We start from the raw sequence: 23,065 nt of genomic DNA on the forward strand, positions 1-23,065 counted from the left end.
GTTGTATGTATACAGTGCTAGAAAAAAAATACTGGACAAAGTTCTACATCTGCTACTTTATTTAAAAGAAAAATAATTGAAGTATAATACTAATGAATTTTAAACTTGCAACATTTATATTGATATTTGACAATAGTTGTACAAACAACACAACCCACTCATGTGTTTATATGATTTGAACAAACCATCCAGCTTAAATCAACACTTATAAAAGAAATATTGCTAAATCTTCTTTTAACATTTTACAGAATATTTAGCAACATTCATATGCGGAGCTATAAATTAGCACTGTAGCTTAGTCGTAATCTAGCCTCCTTTTCATGCAAATATAAATAAAACAAAAATAATATAAACAGACCATGAATTTTCGAAGAGGTAAGAAGGTACACAGTAGGGGTTAAAAGGAAGAGGGGTAGGAAATAATATAATTATGTTTGAATTACACAATTAAAATTATTAAGGGAAAAGAAAAGAAATTGAGGAACCAGAGATGCTTAGAGAAGCCCAGAGTGCTTGGAAATTAAGCAACATACTTACCAATGGGTCAAATAGAATTTGAATATGATTTCCTAAATATATAACTGAACTGAACTGGAGTCGAGTGGTGGTGGCGCACACCTCTCATCCCAGTACTCGAAAGGCAGAGGCAATCTGACCTACAGTATGAGTTCCTGGACAGCCAATGCTCCCCGGAGCAACCTTGTCTCAAACAAACAAGCAAATAAACAAAAAATAAACAAACAAACACATAAACAACAATGTTTGTGGGATGCAGATAAACTAAGGATTAAAGTAAAGTTTGTTCATTTATAATACTGTTTTAAAAACTGATTAAATATATAAAAGATACATGTGTGTGCATTGGGGGTTCTCTTTTGTGAATCTGTAGCCATGGATTCAACTAATTGTGGATCAAAAGCATTTGAGAAAGAAATTGCATCTGTGCTGAGCATGTTCAGCCTTCGTCCTTGTCATTATCTGCTAAATAATACAGCACAGCTGTTTGCAAGATGCAGATTATATTTGGAATGACAAGTGATCTGGAGAAGATTTAAAGGAAATTACAGGTTGCACATATGTTATCCACACTCATAAATATAATGCCAGCTATGTAGAAGTATCCTAGTGAGATTTGGAGTTAATTCCTCCTGGATACTGAGGGTGCATTGGTATGGCTATAGGTCAGAGTTTGAGAAGGAGAGAGAGAGAGAGAGAGAGAGAGAGAGACAGAGAGAGACAGAGAGACAGAGAGAGACAGAGAGAAAGACATAGAGACAGAGAGAGACAGAGAGACAGAGAGTCAGAGAAAGAGAGAGAGAGAGAGAGAGAGAGAGACCTGGTAAGACTCTCTCTCTCCCTTTCTTTTTCATTTCCTTTTGATAGTTAAATAAGATACAACTTTTGTAAGGAAAATTGGCTTATGCAATGATGGTCTGATAGGTTTCCCTCTCCAACAATCAGATATAATATTGATTAAAAATCAGGGTTGTTGATATAAAATTAACAACAATTCCAACATTTATGTAAAAGTTGTAAAGCACCCAGAAGAGAGCAAACTTAGACACTTTCATTTATCTGATTTTGAGTTCAACCACAGTCCTAAAGGAAACAGGGTTGTAAGGATTACAGCTAGGCAAGTGGATTAATGGAGCAAAACAAGTTCAGCAATTGTCTCATGGGCTCTGTAATGATATGTGACAAATGTTTCAAATATTTCAATAAAGAAATATTTTCAACACACAGTATAAGATAGTGGGACATTGAATGGAAAAATACTAAGCAAATCTTCTCTCAGAAGATCCACTAAAAATTAAATAGGGAAGCCAAGGGCTGGTAGGAGGCATTTACAAAATGTCTAACAGACAAAAGTCTAGTATTCAGAACAGAGAATAAACTATAAAATACCCATATGAGCCAATAATAAAAAGACAGGTTAAAACTGGACAAATGATTTAAAAGGATTCTTTACAAAGTAAATGAATAGAATAGAAATAAACATGAAAACTCTTGAATTCAACTAGTTATTAGGAAATTGTAGAGTAATACCGCAGTGAGAAACTATAGTATCTCTCAGGATGGACACAATTAAAATGATGATGGACAGCAAGTTTTGCTGACACTGTGAAGCAACTACCACTGTGTCTATCATTAATGAAAGGCTAAATGCTAGCTTCCAAAGGGGGAAAACACTTTGACTTTTAAATAGTTTTGTTAAGTTAACATCATCCTGCTCCTTTTCCCGATCCTTTCCAATACTGACCCAAAATAAATTAACATACTTGCCTCTCCATAGAAAATTAGTTGGGTATATTTATAGCAGCTTTATTCTTACCAGTGCAGGGCTAGAAACAACCCAGCAGGATGTGCAAAGCACTGTGGTTAGTCATAGAGTGGCATATAGTCACACAAAGGGAACAGAGCGTGAACCTTCCCTGTAACACTGATGGAAACAAGCAGTATGTGGAGGAAAGAAACTATCTTCAGAAAGTCCGTATCATATTACTTAATGTCATGAAGTTATATAGAGTCACACTTTCTATACATACAGAATTCCTTACCTATGTGGGTGGGAATTGAGTGGGAGGGACAATGGAGAGAGGTCTCAGGGTATGAAGAACAGGAGGATATTCTGTTTGCTCTACTAGAGTAGTGTTTATATAAAATCAGGTGTGTTTCAAAATTTACTAAAGTGAACAATTAGGCCTTAAAAACAAATTATTATTAGCTAATAATAATAAAAATTAGTTGCCGTGGATGAAAAACCTTATGTCTTCCCATCCAGTGAGGCAGAGCATATCCTAGTAATACAGGGTGGGGACAGTGGTAGAGTATTTTTCTGTAGCTCTAAGAGTAAAGCCACTAGCTCTGTAGTTTTTTCACGAAATCTATGAAATTTCTTGGCTCTTGGTCTCTCCAAGTTGGGGGAATGTGGCACTAACTTGAAGTGTCTTGGGTCTGCTTCAAGATGACTCGGGGTTCATTTTCCTTCTGTTCTACAGATCATTTAGGAAAAGTTCATGCAAGACTAGCTCAAAAGCCAAATGGTTGATTGAGCATTGGCTTTACCCCAAGCCCATCTTGCCTTGTCCAGAGTTCAGGTCATTTCTGTCCCATCCTTCATGTTTTCGACATCAGCTCTAGGATAAGAAAAAAAAAAAAACAAAAACAAAAACAAAAAACAAAAAACAAAAAAAAAAAAAACAAAAACAACTCCATCAGACCATTCTTGCTAACAATATTGGTATAGAAACAGAAAGATGTTGAGAACATGCTCCTTATCTCATGACAGAAAATGAATGCTGTCTTTCTTTGTTGTAACAGACGTCACATTTTGTGTTTGCACATCAATGCCTGTGCAGCAGGATAACTCTACACTCTCCTTATGGCTCTTCCTAGATGCCTGCTTCCAGGATGTATTCACAGTTGGATTTTCCTTCCTGAGAAGACAAGTCTGTTCTCATACCAGCCTTGGGACATAGCTTGGAGGTAAGACCTCCAGCAAGGTTGAAGCAGATTGCTCAGATCCCACATTTAGTGTTCTCTGTTTTTTAGCCTTTCTTCAAAACCCAACACACTCAGTATAAAGCTGTTTGGGGAGGGAGTGTCACTTTCTTCTGAGCATAGCTGCCGATAGTCACCCATGTCCCACTGAATTACTTCCAACCTACATGAGACAGAGTAACCCTAACTAAGCTCAGTGGCCCACATAGGGACTGTTGAAAGGAAGGGTGCCAGGAGAGAGGGAGTGGGATGAAGAAGGGGAACAGGGTTAGAAAGAACTAAAATTTACTATACCAATGTATGAAACTGTCAAACAATCAAAAGCCTATGCTAGAAAAAAGCATAAATTAAGATGTAATTTAACTAAGCCCGAAACATGAAAGTTTCTTAATGTTCTTCCCATAAACCTCTGGGGATTTTTACTTTTATCTGTTATCTTGCTCTGATATACTCATGGCCAAGATGAGTAATACTGTCTTTCTTAAGACCTATTTCTACTGGGGCCACCTGTAAAACCCTGTGTGACAATGACCCTTAAAGGCAGGGGCTATGGCTTTTTAGCCTGCCTTCATAAGTGTAATGTCTAGTGCATCATGATACATTTTTTTTGCCAAGTGAATAAAAAGGTGAGAGAATAAGTCTATCAATAAACTAAACAACACATTTGATTTATTTTACTCATTTTCCTATATGTTTGTTTATGTATAAGTGAGTGCAGGACATCAGTGTTGTAGTCCCTGTGTGGAGCTCAGTAATTCTCTCTTGCTACCATGTGGAACCTCGGGATCAACCACAGGCATTCAGGTCTACATGTAAATACCTCTGAGGAATCCAGGGAGCTGGGTCAATGGACTAAGCACATTTAATTTCCTGAAACTTATTTAGGTTATAGGAAAAGATGAATTTTTAAAACACAGATCACCACACATGAATTATAGAATCTTGGAGGTTTTATTTTTAAAGAAATATATCCTAATGGTTTTATAAAGGGATTTCCCCTTTGTGCAGAGGCCAACCCAGTCCATTTAAAATTATTTATCAATGAGTTTGGTTTTGATGATTGAGTTGAATGAATCAGGAGATATTGGATATAATACTTCTGCTTCTGTGACATTCTTAGAGAGTTACCTTTAATTATGTGCAACCACAACTCTGGATCCGCTTCAGTGGTCTTAAATACCCTACATTAGGGTCCATCAATCATAAAGCTTAGGGACTCAATATGGCTATGTCATATGTTTGTCTGGGTTTTGTACAGAGGATTATCACATCTTATACATTACCAAGTGTTTAGACTGAATCCACATCCATAGCCAGCAGAATTATCAACATGCATTCAGGTATCCCAGGGTTTTCCCCTTTCTATAGATACAGGTTCACAGTAACTCAAACACCACTATTGTCTTTGGCTAACAACTGGATCTTATTTTGTTATTTTTGTATGTGTTGAAAACCCTATAGTCATATTCTAGGGATTTCTACCTAGGATAAAGAAAGCCCTAGCATGGTCTTGGGACATAGGAAGATGCTAGGTTTCTCAGATATGCCCAAGTTACAGTTCCCATTGCAGTATTTGTTCATTTTTTTCACTTTTCTATGCTTTCCTGATGGGACACAGGCACTGGATCACCATATGGTTTGTCAGTGTCATGTCTCCCACATCTTGTGCTTTGTGAGCAAGTTAATTGTCCAGAGAATGAATGAACGAATAAGGAAGTCAATGCACATCAAATGCCGTTTTCTCACTCATCTCCTTCCTCCCTGGCATTAAAACTAATCCTTCTGTACTGGCATCTAAGAAGCCAAAAGGGAGTGTTTTATCTGAACAGTACGAACATGATCATCCAAGAGCATGTTTATTCATTACTCTTAATTTCTTGTTTGGAGAAAGTATTTCTAGTTTGTGTTTCTTGTAGTTTGGTCAGCATTCAATTAGTACGGTAGTTTGAATGATAACGGCCCCTCTTATAACCAGGGGTTAATGATAACCTCATATAAACCAGGCATTTGAATACTTGGTGCTCAGGTGGTGGTACTCTTTGGATAGATTTAGCCAGTGGGGACTTCTGGAGGAAGTATGAGAACATGTCACCTGCCGCCTCCTAGCTTTATCTGCTTTGTGCTCATGGTTCAAGATGTGCACCCTCAGCTTCCTGCTTCTTCTGCCATGCCTGCCACTTGATGGCATGTGTCCGTGCCATGGTGGGCGCTTTTCCCTCTGGAGCCTCAGCCCAGATAAACTCTTCTATAAGTTGCTTTGGTTATGGTGTTTTATCACAGCAATGGAGAAGTAACTCACACAATTAGTTTAGCTTGCTGTATCAATGAGTAACAAAGAGACCTGTACACTAAGGACTACTCTTTAACTTTCAATGAATGGTCTCCTGAGAAAGCAAGAATTTAAACTATATATATGTTTTTATTTTCTATATTTTTTGTTTACATTCCAAATGATTTCCCCTTTCCCAATTCCCCCCTCCCCATATGTCCCATAAATCTTCTTCTCTCCACCCATTCTCCAATCACCTCTCTCCTTTTTCTCTGTCCTGGTACTCTCCTCCAATGCTAGATCAAGCCTTTCCAGGAACAGAACACCAATAGCTTATGCTCTAAGATCAAGAATTGACAAATGGAACCTCATATAATTACAAAGTTTCTGTAAGGAAAAGGACACTGTCAAAAGGACAAAACAACAACCAACCCTACACCTGATAGAGGTCTAATATCCAATATATACAAAGAACTCAAGAAGTTAGACCCCATGGAGCCAAATAACCCTATTAAAAATGGGGTACAGAGCTAAACAAAGAATTTTCACCTAAAGAAATTCGGATGGTGGAACAGGATTGAAGATCCAGAAATGAACCCACACACCTATGGCCACTTGATCCTCGACAAAGAGGCTGAAAACATCCAATGGAAAAAAGATAGCCTTTTCAACAAATGGTGCTGGTTCACCTGGAGGTCAGCATGCAGAAGAATGCGAATTGATCCATCCTTGTCTCCTTGTACTAAGCTCAAATCCAAATGGATCAAGGACCTCCACATAAAGCCAGACACTCTGAAGCTAATAGAAAAGAAACTGGGGAAGACCCTTGAAGACATCGGTACAGGGAGAAAGTTTCTGAACAGAACACCAATAGTGTATGCCCTAAGATCAAGAATTGACAAATGGGACCTCATAAAATTACAAAGTTTCTGTAAGGCAAAGGACACCATCAAGGGGACAAATTGGCAACCAACAAATTGGGAAAAGATCTTCACCAATCCTACATCAGATAGAGGGCTAATATCCAATATATATAAAGAACTCAAGAAGTTAGACTCCAGAAAACCAAACAACCCTATTAAAAAATGGGGTACAGAGTTAAACAAAGAATTCTCACCTGAAGAACTTCGGATGGAGGAGAAGCATTTTAAAAAATGCTCAATTTCATTAGTCATTAGGGAAATGCAAATCAAAACAACCCTGATATTTCACCTTACACCAGTCAGAATGGCTAAGATTAAAAATTCAGGAGATAGCAGGTGTTGGAGAGGGTGTGGAGAAAGAAGAACACTCCTCCACTGCTGGTGGGGTTGCAAATTGGTACAACCACTCTGGAAATCAGTCTGGCGGTTCCTCAGAAAACTGGGCACCTCACTTCCAGAAGATCCTGCTATACCACTCCTGGGCATATACCCAGAGGATTCTCCACAATGTAATAAGGATACATGCTCTACTATGTTCATAGCAGCCCTATTTATAATTGCCAGATGCTGGAAAGAACCCAGGTATCCCTCAACAGAAGAGTGGATGCAAAAAATGTGGTATATCTACACAATGGAGTACTATTCAGCCATTAGAAACAATGAATTCATGAAATTCTTAGGCAAATGGATGGAGCTAGAGAACATCATACTAAGTGAGGTAACCCAGACTCAAAAGGTGAATCATGGTATGCACTCACTAATAAGTGGATATTAACCTAGAAACCTGGAGTACCCAAAACATAATCTACACATCAAATGAGGTACAAGAAGAAAGGAAGAGTGGCCCCTTGTTTGGGAAAGACTCAATGAAGCAGTATTCAGCAAAACCAGAACGGGGAAGTGGGAAGGGTTGGGTGGGAGGACAGGGGGAGAGAAGGGGGCTTACGGGACTTTCTGGGAGTGGGGGGGCTAGGAAAGGGGAAATCATTTGAAATGTAAATAAAAAATATATCGAATAAAAAAAATAAGTTAAATAAAAAAGAAAGAAAGAAAGAAAGAAAGAAATTCGGATGTCCCGAGAAGCACCTTAAGAAATGTTTAACATCATTACTCATTAGGGAAATGCAAATCAAACAACCTGAGATTTCACCTCATATCAGTCAGAATGGCTAAGATTAAAAACTCAGGAGACAGCAGGTGTTGGCGAGGATGTGGAGAAAGAGGAACACGTCTCCACTGCTGATGGGGTTGTAAGATGGTACAACCACTATGGAAATCAGTCCGGCAGTTCCTCAGAAAACTGGACATGACACTTCCAGAGGACCATGCATATACCCAAAGGATTCCCCGGCATGCAGTAAGGACACATGCTCCATTCATAGCATGTTCATAGCAGCCTTATTTATAATAGCCAGAAGCTGGAAAGAACCCAGATGTCCTTCAATGGAGGAATGGATACAGAAAATGTTGTATATTTACACAATGGAATACTACTCAGCAATTAAAAACAATGAATTCATGAAATTTTTAGGCAAATGGTTGGATCTGGAAAATATCATCCTAAGTGAGGTAACCCAATCACAAAAGAATACACATGGAATGCAATCTCTGATAAGTGGATATTATTTAGCTCAGAAGCTCTGAATACCCAAGGCACAATTAGCAATAACAAATGACTCCCATGAAGAAGTAAACTCTACTTTTGCCCAATCAGTGAAGCCTTCTTCCTGGCCTGGAGATATGGCTCTGGGGGTCATACTGTTGATGTGGAATATCCTGTTTTGGTCTGAATGTTTCTCTCCTCACAGTTTGCATATTAAAAAAAAAAAAAAACACAATGCTGTGGCCTTGGATAGTGAAGAGATACAAGAAGAGAACGTTCACGGTTCTTGATTCTATTTTTTAGAGATTCGTTCATTATATTGTCCTTCTGTCAGACAAACATGCTAATCCTCACAGAGTGCCAACGGGCAAAACACACTCTTCATTACGTATCAATTTAGCTTTTGACGGATCAGCTATGTGAGTCTGATTATTAGACAAACAGTTCAAATATGGGGTTCTATGGACCTTGAGCCATTCCTATTTGGTTCATCAGTGAGTTAAAAACTCTCAGTATTCTCTCTGTCCTTGGGGAAGATTCTGGCAGTGAGTTGGTGAGTTTTCACTGATTCCTTAGACAACCTCATTAAGCACGAAAATATGCATGCCTCTACGCCAAGACAATTCCTGCTGACCCTTGCCTTGCTCCAGTTGTTTTCTGAGATAAATCCTGGAAACACATTTGCAAGTAGGAGCAAGTGGCTTATCTCTCAGATAGGGCCATGGGAGATGACTCCTGTGTTTTTAATCTCTTTGCTATTGCCGTCTCCCTGGGAGGGGAAAAGTGCTAAACAGAGACACAGGATAAGAAGATTCTATAAGTAGATCAAGAAGGGGGAAAAAAAGAATAGAAAGAGGGTGGTTAGGGAGGAACCAGATCCGGATGTGTCCCAAAGGACACAGGCCTGGCAGTTTCAGAAAGAGGTCAACAGGGTAAGATGGTCACTGTCCTTGTCCTGCTTGGACCTATGTTACAATGTGCCACAAACTTGGGAGCTTATGATGACCACCAGTTCTTCATAAACGGTAAAAGGTGAAAACTCTAAGATCTGGACACTGGCAGACTCAATGTCTGATAAGTGTGAGTATTCTGTTTTGTAGATGGAGGAGAGAGGGGCCTCTCAGGGTGTCCTTTCCTAAAGCACCAGTCCCAGCATGAATGTTCCCCTCACCTCCCAAGGCCACAGCAGTGAGGGGAGTGACATTTTTAATTTGGGAACTGGGGGGAGAGAAACATCCAGACCATAGCAGCCAGCATAGAATAAGGGGCTAAAGGGGCTATTGGAGCCCTCAACAGAGTGGGGCGGAGAAGAGCAGACTGTGAAATAATATGAAAGCAATGGTAAAGACACAGGAGCTGGGCTATGACCTGCTTGTTCGAGAAATGACCCCATGTTCTCTGGAAGTCATTTTCATATCTGTCACCTTTTCCTTTCCGTTCTGTTGGCCCAGACTAAGCTTAAGAACTTTTCCCCTGAGTCAGGGCTAGGAAATAACTTCCTGGAGGTGGAGGATTTGGGCAAAATTGGCTTAGCTGTCTCTTTGGCCCTCTTTACATTCACTGTCACTATTCTGATGGAATTTGATGGTGATGAGTGTCTCTGTTTTGACATTTGAAATGTATCCATGGCTTCTACATGCTGTGGAATGTGACTAGAGTCTCTAACAGATCACATTCTTTGGAATACTGAAATGTCTCTAAAAACATGTAGAGAGGAGAAAGTTTGAGAAGCCAGGAAGTAACACAGTTTTGGGGTTGAGGAGGACCATGGCAGTGCCTTTGTTTTATAGGCTGAGCATTAGTTTTAGAAACGTTGTCTTTGTGTTGGGATGGGCTCGTTTGTTGATGCTCTCCAGAACAAGTCAAGAGAAAGACTGATTTTGCTTTTGTTTGCCTGTAGTGTGTGTGACATTGAGTTAGCTATGGTGCAGCCAGTGTAGCTTTTGTAATAAACTGGAGTTACATATGCTGTGAGGGAAATGTGTTTGGCTTTTGTCTCTTCCACTGCTTCAAGAGATGCAGTAGGAGAAAGGTCACTAAGGGAGAGGTTAAAAAGCCTGTTCTCTCGAGAACATTCTATATTCTTTGCCAAATGACCTTCATCAAGTCACCAAACATATCTGACTTGTTTCTACTCTATAAAATGGTCTTTATAACACATCCGTATCTTCTTGGGTAGGTTTGGGATCAGATGAAATATGTTGAAGAGCACTTTAACCTGCAGGATGCTTACTACCAAAATGTAATGTCAAGCCAACAAAGAAGCAAAGGGAAAAGCAACAGCAAACCAAGCCACAGAGAACACCCCTCCCCCCTTTTTTAATGATCTCCATCCTTTGCAAATTGCTGTGACCCAAGGAGCCAGTCTTTGGTGGAGACCATGCACCAACTGAAGTGGCTTCACCCTTAAGCCAGGAATGGAGAGGATTGAGTTCCTCTCAAAATTAAATGTCTGGAGTTCTGCTCAGGTTTTAAATTGTCTTTTATTGGGTCCAGCATACATTTAACGCTCAATGACTGCATGCTACAACTTCTAATCTCTGCTTCTAGCAGCCATCTATTAGTGTTGCCCAACTGACAAACCATATCAGAGGATGTCTTTAAGAAAAAAAGAGCAAGTTTTATCAAAATAATACAGTCAAGATGGGCATATTTCTAGGGCCAATTCAAGAAGCTAACATATACACAGCGTCTACTATGCCAGACTATGAACTTTGTTTTCTCTTGTCTACCGATCCTTTCTATCTTCTCAGCATCTCCAGCAAAAGTCACTAACCCCTGTCTCTCTGTGACTACCCTGTACAAGTCAGTGCTATAGTTGCCCTCTCAAAATTATTTCCTCAGTCTCCCTAATAAACTCCTGATTCTGCCCTTTTCTTATTAAAGAAGGCAGTGTTACTTTTCTGACATAAGTTGAACCATGCCTGCTTCTGCAAACTCAAGGCTCCATCACCCAGAGCTTACCACAGGGTCCCTATACTGCATCAGAGACCCTCAAGTACCTTCACCTCTGTCAGTGAGTTGAACCCAATGCTTATTTTCTTACCCATTCTCCTCTAGCCATAGGGCTGGAGCTTTTCTTGTTTGGTGGTTTTATTTTTTAAAATAGAAAATGTAAATGAATTCTTACCTCAGAGATTCTGTACCTCACTCTCCTGCCAGAAAGGCTATTTCATCTCCAGTCCTTGCATCTACTTAAACGCCATTGTTAATTTACATAAAGATGCTATACTTTGTAGTTGTTGCCACCCTGTAACTAGTTCCTTACTGTCTCTAACCTTAATTTCTGCCTCTTTGCTCTGCTCTGCTCCAGGTGGGCGTGGATGTTGCCTGCTTTGTGCGCTGCTGTGTCAGGCACCAAGTAGGTCTCCATAAATGTTTGTTCAGTGGGTGAATGGATGTGCCCAACAGTCTAGGGCAGTGCTTATTAGTCTCCTGTTTGCAGAAGTGAGGTCAACACTGCTCAGAACAATATAATGCTTTGTTTACACTCAGGAAAAACAGAAAGCAAAGCCCAGATAGCTTTTTTTAAAAAAACGGTTTTATGAATAAGTTGCGCATTATAACCTTATCTTTCCTAACATTTGAGATTAATTAAAAAAGAGGTTGTTTGGGAATAAGTAATGTCTTACCCCGATGAAATGTTTTTTAAGGGGATTTGAGATAGGCTGGCAGGTTCTGCAGGGTGGCAGCTGGGGGCAGAGAGCAGCCATGCTGGTTGGCCTTGGATTGGGTTTTCTGGCTTCCTCCTGTGAACCCCGGAAGAACAGAGGATTGGCCCAGCTCACTTGACTATGAAATGCACCCATGCCCCACTCTGGCTCTGTCTCAGAACTCTGTCTTAAAGCTCCTTTCATTCCAGTTTGTAAAAGATGACCAGTGGGGGCATCCAGTAGAACAGCCTGTTTCTGTGTCTGCCCTGACACTTAAAAGGCTTCCATAAGACTACATGGGGCTTAGTGGCTTGCGTAAGGTTTCTTTCTCGAAGTGTGAGAGTTGATGACAAGCTAGTTCAATGAAGGGAGTGGTCCTTTGAAATGAGAAAACAGTTGCCTCTAAAGGAGAGCAAAAGGAGACCAAAGGTAAAAAGAATTTTGACTTTCAAATGCAGGTTTACTTGTCTGTAAGAAAAATGTGCTTATATTCACCTCAGATGTGATATCTTCTCTCAAGAAAAAAATTACATGCAGTGTACTCTCCTTTTGGGCATTACATTTGGCCATTTTATGCCGTTTCGCCATTTCCTGTAGGAAATGAGGAAGTTTATTTTGTTCAGCAGCTCCAAGGGATCTTGAAAGATCTGCTGAGCTGGAATAGTGGCTGAGGAAATAAACGAGGAGGCCTGAGAATACCATTTGGCCTCCTGTTTCAAGAGCCTCCAGGTCATGACATCTATAACCATGTGTTACAGGCAGACAGATCACACAAACCAATTCTGTTCATCTTTGAGGATGCCTCTCTGATGAAGTTGCATTCACTTTGCTTACAGGAACTGTCACTCTTTTCGAGCATGTAACAGAACAGTCATGGAACATTTGAGAGGCATACCGCAAAGATCTAACTTCACATACTCTATTGCGTGCCGTGGGGCAGGGTGGAATCAGTAAAGACTTCTTAGAGCAAAAATTTTATTTATTAATTAGCTTCAGGGGTTCCATTGTGAATAAACTGCTGAGGTCCGAAAAAGGCCAAATTCAAACCTGGGCAAGATCCCGGAAGACATCAGCTGAGAACTGTTCTAGGTAACGTTTGTGTAACCTTTCTTCAGGAGTTCAGGCTGGAGAGAGTAGCTTTGTCTTTCAAGATCCCTTGGAACTGCTGAGTGGCAACTGTTCCACAGTTGCTGAAGGCAGATGGATCTCCCTCTGTTTCTCACTATAGCTTATGATCATAGATTATTTGCAAATAAAGATTGCTCTATTCGAAAGGCTGTCTCTGGATCACTCTCTTTCCTGTTTGTCTTTTCAGAATCTCTTCTGCACAATCATGGTGAGGTTAAAGGATGGGGCATTATTTTATATAAATTGTCTAATTATAAATGTACTCACAATTATGTTAAATTTACTCAGCAGCATAACTGTTGACTATGCTCTCTGTTATTGAAGAGCAGCCAATTAGTAATCCCTCCCTCTGGTATCTTGTCTGTAGAGGTATCTTCCATGGAAAGCTGTAAGATCAGTAGGCATGCCGTCAAACACCATGGGAAGGCTGAACAGGTTGGCTATTATACTGTAGGAAAGATACACAGAAGAGCAGAGCAAAATCCAAGTGAATGGATTCTACTGGCGCTAATCATCTGAAATGGTGCATAATCTTCCCTAAAGCCATATTATTATGAAAAATAGAGCATGTGAAACCATAGACTCTTTCTTTGAATGTGTCTGTAAACAGTATAACCCCATCTGGCACTCTTTTAACCACTGGCTTTCTCAGACTTTCGTTTCAATTGGCACAGGAAGTGCAAGTCTGGGTTTACAGTTGAAATGTCCCCAAAGGCTCATGCACTGAGCATGATCCTCAATGACAAAAATGGCTAGAGTTGGGGCTTTGGAGAAGTGATTAGATCAAAAAACAAAATAAAACAAAACAAAAAAACCCTCTGGTTTCCACAGTAGATTGATTCATGCATAACTTTATAATTTGGTGGGCTGTTGGGACCTGGTAGAAATGTAAGAGATAACATATCACTGAAGGAAATGGATCTCTGGGGAAGGTGTGACCTTGGAGGATATATATTGTCCTTGGCTCCTCATCTTATCATGACATGAACAACTTTGCTCCTGTGGAGTTCTTCCTCAGCCTAGAAACAGAGAACAGGCTTGTAGAAACATCTACGATCACTAGTAAGAGAATCTTCCTATACTTACATGACTTCTTCTTAAAAGTCTTTGGTCACAGTGATAAGCATTGATATAATGAATATTAGAGATAGGTAATGAACAAATAAATTAAGTCACCAGGATGTCCTTCAATTCTAGTGATGGGCAGAGGTAAAATTCTGTTTCAAAATGATAGTGACAAAGAGACCAGAGCTGCATGCCAGTCAAGGGAGGGACTTTGTCATTACCATCAGCAGTATGCTTCAGGTGTTAGATTTTCGGTTGATTATGTTAGGATTCTCTCATTGTGGATTATGCCACTTCTGGGCAAATGGTCCTGGGTTCTGTAAGAAAACAAATTGAGCAAGCTTTGAGGAGCAAGCCAGTAAGCAGCACACCTCCATGGCCTCTGCTTTAGCTTCTGCCTCCAGATTTCTGCCCTGTCTGAGTTTCTGTACTGGCGTCTTTCAGTGATGAACAGTGATGCAGAAGTATAAGCCAACCAAACCTTTTCTTCCTCAAGTTGCTTTCATCATGGTATTTCATCACAGCAATAGAAACTCTGCCTAGGACAAGAATTTTGCATGCAGAAGAATTCGAATTGATCCATCATTGTCTCCTTGTACTAAGATCAACTTCAAATGGATCAAGGACCTCCACATAAAGCCAGACACTCTGAAGCTAATAGAAAAGAAACTGGGGAAGACCCTTGAGGACATTGGTACAGGGGGAAAGTTCCTGAACAGAACACCAAGAGCATATGCTCTAAGATCAAGAATTGACAAATGGGACCTCATAAAATTACAAAGTTTCTGTAAAGCAAAGGACACCATCAAAAGGACAAATCGGCAACCAACAAATTGGGAAAAGATCTTCACCAACGCTACATCAGATAGAGGGCTAATATTCAATATATACAAAGAACTGAAGAAGATAGACCCCAGGGAACCAAATAACCGTATTAAAAAATGGGGTACAGAACTAAACAAAGAATTCTCACCTGAAGAACTTCGCATGGGAGAGAAACATCTTAAAAAATGCTCAACTTCATTAGTCATCAGGGAAATGCAAATCAAAACAACCCTGAGATTTCACCTTACACCAGTCAGAATGGCTAAGATTAAAAACTTAGGAGACAGCAGGTGTTGGCAAAGATGTGGAGAAAGAGGAACACTCCTCCACTGCTGGTGGGCTTGCAAATTGGTACAATCACTCTGGAAATCAGTCTGGCTGTTCCTCAGAAAACTGGGCACGGCACTTCCGAAAGATCCTACTATACCACTCCTGGGCTTATACCCAGAGGAGTATAACCCTAACCCTAACCCTAATCCTAACCCTAACCCTAACCCTAACCCTAACCCTAACCCTAACCCTAACCCTAACCCTAACCCCTAACCCTAACCCTAACCCTAACCCTAACCCTAACCCTAACCCTAACCCTAACCCTAACCCTAACCCCTTATGTATTCCCCAGCATGTAATAAGGATATATGCTCCACTATGTTCATAGCAGCCCTATTTATAATAGCCAGAAGCTGGAAAGAACCCAGGTATCCCTCAACAGAAGAATGGATGCAAAAAATGTGGTTTATATACACAATGGAGTACTATTCAGCCATTAGAAACAATGAATTCATGAAATTCTTAGGCAAATGGATGGAGTTGGAGAACATCATGTCTCAGAGTATTTTGTGAATTTGTTTTAAGATTTAATTATTTATGTTATATATATGAGTACACTGTAGCTGTCTTCAGACACACCAGAAGAGCATTGGATTACATTACAGATGGCTGAGAGCCACCAAGTGGTTGCTGGGAATTGAACTCGGGACCCCTGGAAGAGCAATAAGTGCTCTTAACCACTGATCCATCTCTCCAGTGTCTCGGAGAACATCATACTAAGTGAGGTAACCCAGTCTCAAAAGATCAATCATGGTATGTACTCACTGATAAGCGGATATTAGCCTGGAAAACTGAAATACCCAAAACATAATCCACACATCAAATGAGGTACAAGAAGAACAGAAGAGTGGCCCCTGGTTCTGGAAAGACTCAGTGTAGCAGTATAAGGCAAAACCAGAACAGGGAAGTGGGAAGGGGTGGGTGGGAGAACAGGGGGAGGGAAGGGGGCTTATGTGACTTTTGGGGAGTGGGGGACCAGAAAAGGGGAAATAATTTGAAATGTAAATAAAAAAATATATAAATAAAAAAAATTTAGCAGATACTCTGGCATGTTCTTTTCATCTTTATCACATGCTACTTTCTTCCCATTTTGGGTCACATTTGCATTTTTAGCTGCTGTTTAAGAATGCAATAATTAGAGCACTGACAATATTTAGAAAACAAAATAGTTGTTTCTTTTCTTCCATTTTAAGCAAACAATCATATTTCACGCTATTTGCTGTGATTACTTTTTTTGTGAATACAGTGAGTACCAAAACCTCTCCCATCTTGCCTCTAGCATCTTGACATTCATTAAGGAAAATACTTTTAAAATGATCCTTATCCCAGTCCAGATAGCATTACCTAAGAACTACCAGGGCCTAGGCGACCTCACACACCCACATTCTTTGACAAGTAAGTGCTATTGTTTCTGGAAAACAGGGTAGGTTTGGGGGAATCTGGTTGTTGGCTCCATAACAATGTAGGGTTTCCTATAGCTGGTTGACCTTTGAACTATCTGAAGACTGACTGCGTCAGGCGCAGGAGGAGGATGACTCAACAGTGTTCATCTGTAGAGTTTCTGGAATCTTCAGGCTGCATCTGCCTATCTTCATTCCTGTAGCATCCTGGTTGAGGTTGATCCAAGCCCCTGTTGACACTGGGTGTCTGCCAGTGGGTGCCTCCTAGCTTACTCAGCCTCAGTCACAACATCCTACCCCTGCATGTCCATTGCAGTCTTTCCCTGTTGTCCTCAACTCCAAGTGAGTTGGTGAGAGAGTCACAAGAGAGGAAGAGCTTCCATTTTCTGACATCCTAACTCTAGTCCGGACTCCCTAACCTTTGTTCAAGTTTTTCTTGACTCCAGGATTCGTTTTATGAGGAAGGTGTCACCAAGCTTCCATAACATCACAATGACAGGATATCATAGTCATTCCCATTTTAGAAAAAGAAGTGCAGGTATGAAAAACATACCAAAAATTGCTTCTAGGCTTTTGTTTTCGAAACTATTATGTAGAAAAACTAAGTTTGGTCTTGGATCACCTCTCTACAAACCCAGAATGTTATCCCCCACCTCCATCTTCAGCGTGGCTTTTGATGACAAGAAACAATCAAGCCCACTTGGAAATTTGGTGCCTTACTTAGTTCTTAATGCCTACAACACTGATATTCTGCCGGGTTCTTTAACAGTCAGTTTTGGGCTATTTTGCAACACATTTTGTTATAAGTTATTGTGAAGATAAATTATCTGTAACACCAATATATTTATCCACAGTAGCCAAATCCAGAAAAATTGATAGTATTTAAGCCACAGTACAAATACTCTTATATTTGCCATAAGACATATGAAAAAAAAAAGTAATACTGTTTCAGAATTAGTAAAAAAAAAATCAATTAAAAAACAACTCTTTTAATACTTAAGTTTGAAATGATTGTGCTTGGAAGAAAAGAAGATGAAGAAGTTTATAGAAAACAAAAAAGAACAAAAACCCACTTCAGTAAGGTTTTGAAGTGGAAATATTTCCTAGGGTTTTAGAAATAAGTGCTGGAGCCACACCATCTAATTTCATTTCAAGTTTAAAAGCTTTCCTTGAATGTAATGTAGCAGTTTGGGTCGTTACACTTTTATACCTTTAGCGCTGCAAAACAACACACACTCTCTATGTATCATTTACCAATCCATTTTCTTCTGTGCGTCAACAGTAGCACCCTTGACTCAGAGGAAGCTGGTGGCTGAAAGACAGAATAGAGCAGGCAGCCGGCTAGGAGCTGGTTTTCCCATGGGGGTTTTGTAATTTAGCAAATATTCTACCTCCTTCCCATGTAAAGTGTATTTTTTTTTCAGGCTGGGAATGGATTAGGCATGCTTTTGAGAAAATGACATTAAAAACCTTTCATAGAATACAAAACTGAAGGCACTGGATAATTATTTTTTTTTAACCGGTAGCATTATCCTTTTCTCTGTTCTTTAATTTTCATGCCGATGCTAAGGTCTCTGCGGGGCCTCTTCTTTTAAGTCTGTGGTTCCTGGGTACTCATTACAGGGGATGTAAGCATAGCTTTGGATGATCCGGTGTGCACTGTGGCTGTGACAAGCTTGCTTCGTTATTAGGTTCTGACCTGTCCCCACTCCACATTCTTATATTTGTTTTTTTGTTTCACAGCACACTAGGGTGGAAAAACAGGTTTTAACCCCTGTAACAGAAAGCTTTCTTCTTTATAATTTATGGAACTAGAGTTTAAACAGAACTTTGGAGGCAGAGATTAGGAAGTCCTGGATTTGACACTGTTAAGGGAGTTAGAGATGTTGCTATTTTCAATACATCTCACAAGGTCATAAATTAAACACTATAGTAAGTAATTTGAACTGAATCAGGATCAGTTCACGTGAACCCTCATCACCCATATACCAGTCTCCCACCTTGGTCCATGCTAAATGCACTTGATTAAGCCTCACCCAGAACTTCTAAAACTCTCATCTCAATAGTCAACACCACAGACAATAATATAATTTAACCCTGTTTGTAAGAGAAGGAACAATGGGAATCTCCAAATTGGATTATTTTCACTTTCATTGCCTAGATAGTGATATTGGTATAATTGACTTAAGTTACCTACTGATTTGGAGTGTTCGTGACATACTGCTTTGCAAGTTGAGCTTGTATGAGTCCCTTTGAAGTTAGTCCTGGAATGACTTTGTTCTCTGGGGATGCTGGTCGAGCTCCTAAATGGACACTCGTTCCCCAGAGGGTATGAAATCTGTCTTCCTTGAAATTCCCGGTGAAGCAATGCATTCCATGGGGTCCTATTTATTTTTCACTTTCTACTCAGAACGGCAGCTCTGAAATCCTTCTGTGAAAATGTTCCATTGCATCATTAGGTTCAAATCAGTGGCCGAAAGCCTTTGCTCCCGATTTCAAGATTTCTCGGTCCCAAGCTCACCAGATTAGTGATTTTTTTCTTTCTGTTGAGTTGCAGTTCGGAGAGGTGCTTTTGAAATTTTATAAAGTAACATTTCAGAGAAGTTCTTTCTGGTCTCCCCCCCCCCCCCCCCCGGGACACAGCAAATAAGTGGAGGAAAGTTGGTTGGGAGTTGTGATATTTTAACTGTGTAAGTACTGACACTTAATTTCAAACTGATACTCTTGAAATTTTTTATGTATGCCCCTTCATCCTTAATGTTCTTTTGTAACGTGTTTTTGTCATAGCAAGGAGGCCAATAATATACCAACTCATGCCAACTACAAGAGTCTATACTACTGCAAGGCCAATAGGTCTGATTTTTGTCTAATGGAACATATATGCCTCTCTCATATTCATGGTATCTTAAGTTCTAAAATCTCTTTCAAAATTTTTCTTAAAATACTCATTTCAAATAGCATATTTGTGGTAATGAACAAAACAGAGTAGTATATCCACTATGAATGTATACAATACTTATAATTTGTTTTTATGTATATAAACGATGAAAAGCAAAATAATTCAATCGGATTAATCACCAATACATGCTGTTATTAGCATATTTTAATTATTTTCTGATAATGTCTTTGATGCTTTCATCATCTTTCTTTGATGCTTGTACCTTTCAGAGTACAAACTGTCTTCTCAAATGTTTCTGTGTTTTAGCAGAGAAGATTGGAATTAGAAGAGCTGACTTGCTATGTGACTTTAAGCAGGTCCCATACTTTTTTCAGTGAGGTTCATATTTTAACTTGTGGAGCAGGAGATACCATATTGGTAATGTCTATAGTGAGAATTACAGGAGATGCTAATATACTGGTGAGCACTGATGTGCCAACTCGAGGGCTATCTGAATAGTAGGGACCATTATTAGTGTTGGAGGAGCTGCGGGATCCCATGAGATGGCTCATTACAGTGCCTAGAGCACTGAGATATGAAATCCAAATTTCTCAATCAGATACCTTGGCCACTTATCCAGGATATCACCCCGCTGGGGATACAGAGTGTGTGGACCACGCTGCCTAATTGATTCCCATAGTCAGGATCGGCTCCTCTAGAGACATGGTTTCTATGAATCAGATAAGGGCTGGACTCCTTCACCTCTAGGATCCTAATTCTCAGAATGTAGAAATTTAAAATTAGAACAGGGGAAACTCTTCTGGAACTGAGCTAAGACTGCAAATTAAAATGTCAAGATTATTTAGCATTAGCATCTTGCAGCCGAACGTTTGTAAGGAAAAACAAATGCAATCACAACCAGGGTTTTGAGTAGGCTCCAACTTTCCACAGGAAATGGGGAACTCTTTTCACTTCAGTTATACGGATCGCTATTATTTATTTCCGCATCCATATGTTTTGTGTTTGGAAATGTTTCAAGGGTCCATAGGTCATCCTTTCCCCTTGAAGTTTGTTCCTTCCTGCTTTCCTACTGTTCCCACAGGTTCCAAATGATCTCCCTCTTCTTCGTTAGTTTTCTGCACATTCTCTGATTCCCATCTCCTAACCACCCGTTGGTTTCTCACTTGCTGTACTTGTGTATAACTCAAAATACTGTAAATTAAAATCACCAATTCTAATTCTATTTCCCTTTCCCCCAAACCAACGATTTCTTCTTGGGAAGAGTGAGGAGTAAGATAGAAAGAAGGAGAGTTGAAGGCATGCTCTGTTCCCAAAGACCTGCCATTTTGGATAGAATACTGCTTCTCTCAAGCCCTGAGATTCATTCTTTTCAGTCCTGCTCTGAAAAGCCCTTTCCCATCATGCCTTGCGCTTCTCTCTGCGAGTGTCTGGGCTGTCCTCTCTGTAAGAACCCTTTATGGTTGTTCTGTCGGTCTATCAGCGCTTTCTCTCCCTCCTTTCCGATGCACTCATGTTGGCTGCAGAGCTCTCTTGTGCCTCTCAAACTTTTATACTTTTCTGCTGCCAGGTTAGGGATGATTCATGATTTCTGTTTGCAAAATATTAATTGTGGAAAATAAATTGCTCTGGTTTCCTGGTTTCTTTTGGTTTATGTGTTCACTGTCTCAAACAAGAGAAGAGTTCAGATTCTTGCTAGCTCTTGCCTGGCTTGCTTCACTGGGAGGCTGCCTTTTTCTAAGGCTTCAAAGTGTGGTGTGGACTCATGATCAAAAACATCAATAGTCCCTCTTGCTTATTTACCTATTCACACTCAAAATCAAATAAATATATGATATGTATGTGTCATATGTATATGATGTGTACGTACATTATATATACATATGATATATGTATAATGTATATGTGTATCTGTATATATATATATATATAATGCTCTTGACTTTAGCATTAGTGATTTGTGCAGAACCAAAAATCTTCATTTGGACTCATCAAATTATTTTGCGGCAATGTTGTCATTTATTTGTTCGTTTTTGGATTTTATCATATGATATCTTTGTATAGTTAGCTTTCTTTGTATAGTTTCTGTTTTCAGATCAACCCATGCTCTGCCCATCATGTGCTATGTCATTTCTAATTGTATGTTCTCCCCCCTTACACGACCACTCAGATAACTTCTTCCTCTCTCTACACTTTACAATATTCAAAATCTTGCACATCATAAATGAAAAATGGCTGGCTTTCTGAACTTTGCAAGAATAAATCAACAGTGGAGAATGAATATGATGTATGGCTTGGACAAATGAAATGACACTTTTGCTTGTTATAAATTCAAGTGATTCTTGACCCAGCATATCACAGCTTGAGCCATCAGAAAACCCCCTCAATATTTTAAATGTTCCACGTTTTCTCTGTCATATTCCCTGTAGAATTTTGTAATATCCCTGACATTAATGTGTTGTATCTTTTATTCAAATTTATGACTGATTTTCTGTTTACATTAGAAGAAATGGAAAAAGGATTTTACTGATAATAGATAGGTTAAATATTTAGACTGTAAATGTCTTATTTAAGCAGAGAACTTGGCAAACTATATTTTGTACATCATTATAAACTGTTCATGGAATATTGCAATGGGTATATAACTTTATTACAAGAATGAACATTAATTGAAAATAATACATATCTAATGACCTCAATACAGTCATAACATTGGCTTTGCTACTAAACACCTCACATGTATGAGCTTTTAATTAGTTCTTTGGGATTTTGTAGACTGTGTTGTGATCACACTGGCTTTTCCTCACCCATCTTGGACTCCCTACTCACCCCAATCGGCTTCCTTTTCCCCACCAATCAAGTCCAATTTGTACTGCCAATATAGTGTTGAATGTGGGACCTTCTTGTGGAGTTTAGTCAATTTACTGGGGGTAATATTCTTTGATAGAACTACACACCCTCTCCCAGGAGCTACAAGCAGCTGCTTGTCTAGGCGTGTGGCTTCATGCCCAGTTCCTCTCTCCAGGGCAGCCTTAGGAGGACCTGAGCCTTCCTGCTCTTGTAACAGTTGCTGAGTTCTTTTGTGCCACGGCCCTGTTGTGTTCAGAGGGTGATGTTTTCTTGTATTCACCCAGTGCCTCTGGCTCTTACAGTGTTTCCACCTATTCTTTCATAATGATCACTGAGCTTAGGGTTAAGGATTCTGAAGTGTCTTATTCTTTGTACCTTGGATAGTTGTGGGTTTCTATGTTAATCACTGCATACTGCAGGGAGAAGAGTCTATAGTCTCTGATGAGGGTTGTAAGATAACATATAGATTATATTTTAAGCATATCAATGTAAATCATATTATAATTGATATACAATATATATAGTGATATATAACATATATATCATAGATAACTTTTCAATTCACACACACACACACACATATATGTCAGGAGTCACTTTAATACTATGCCCATTTAACAGG

The 23,065-nt window shown here is 39.6% G+C and overlaps 1 long non-coding RNA gene across 1 annotated transcript in view; it reads left to right on the forward strand.

Annotated features, from left to right (window-relative positions):
- Positions 1-3,401: 3,401 nt before the first annotated feature.
- The window catches only part of LOC127666510 (uncharacterized), a 39,198-nt gene continuing 19,534 nt past the window's right edge, over positions 3,402-23,065 (forward strand). The window contains exon 1 of the long non-coding RNA XR_007973672.1: positions 3,402-3,486. This is a non-coding gene — a long non-coding RNA (uncharacterized LOC127666510). The remainder of the gene's footprint in view (positions 3,487-23,065) is intronic.

The sequence above is a fragment of the Apodemus sylvaticus genome, chromosome 16, assembly GCF_947179515.1.
Source record: "Apodemus sylvaticus chromosome 16, mApoSyl1.1, whole genome shotgun sequence".
NCBI lineage: Eukaryota > Metazoa > Chordata > Mammalia > Rodentia > Muridae > Apodemus > Apodemus sylvaticus.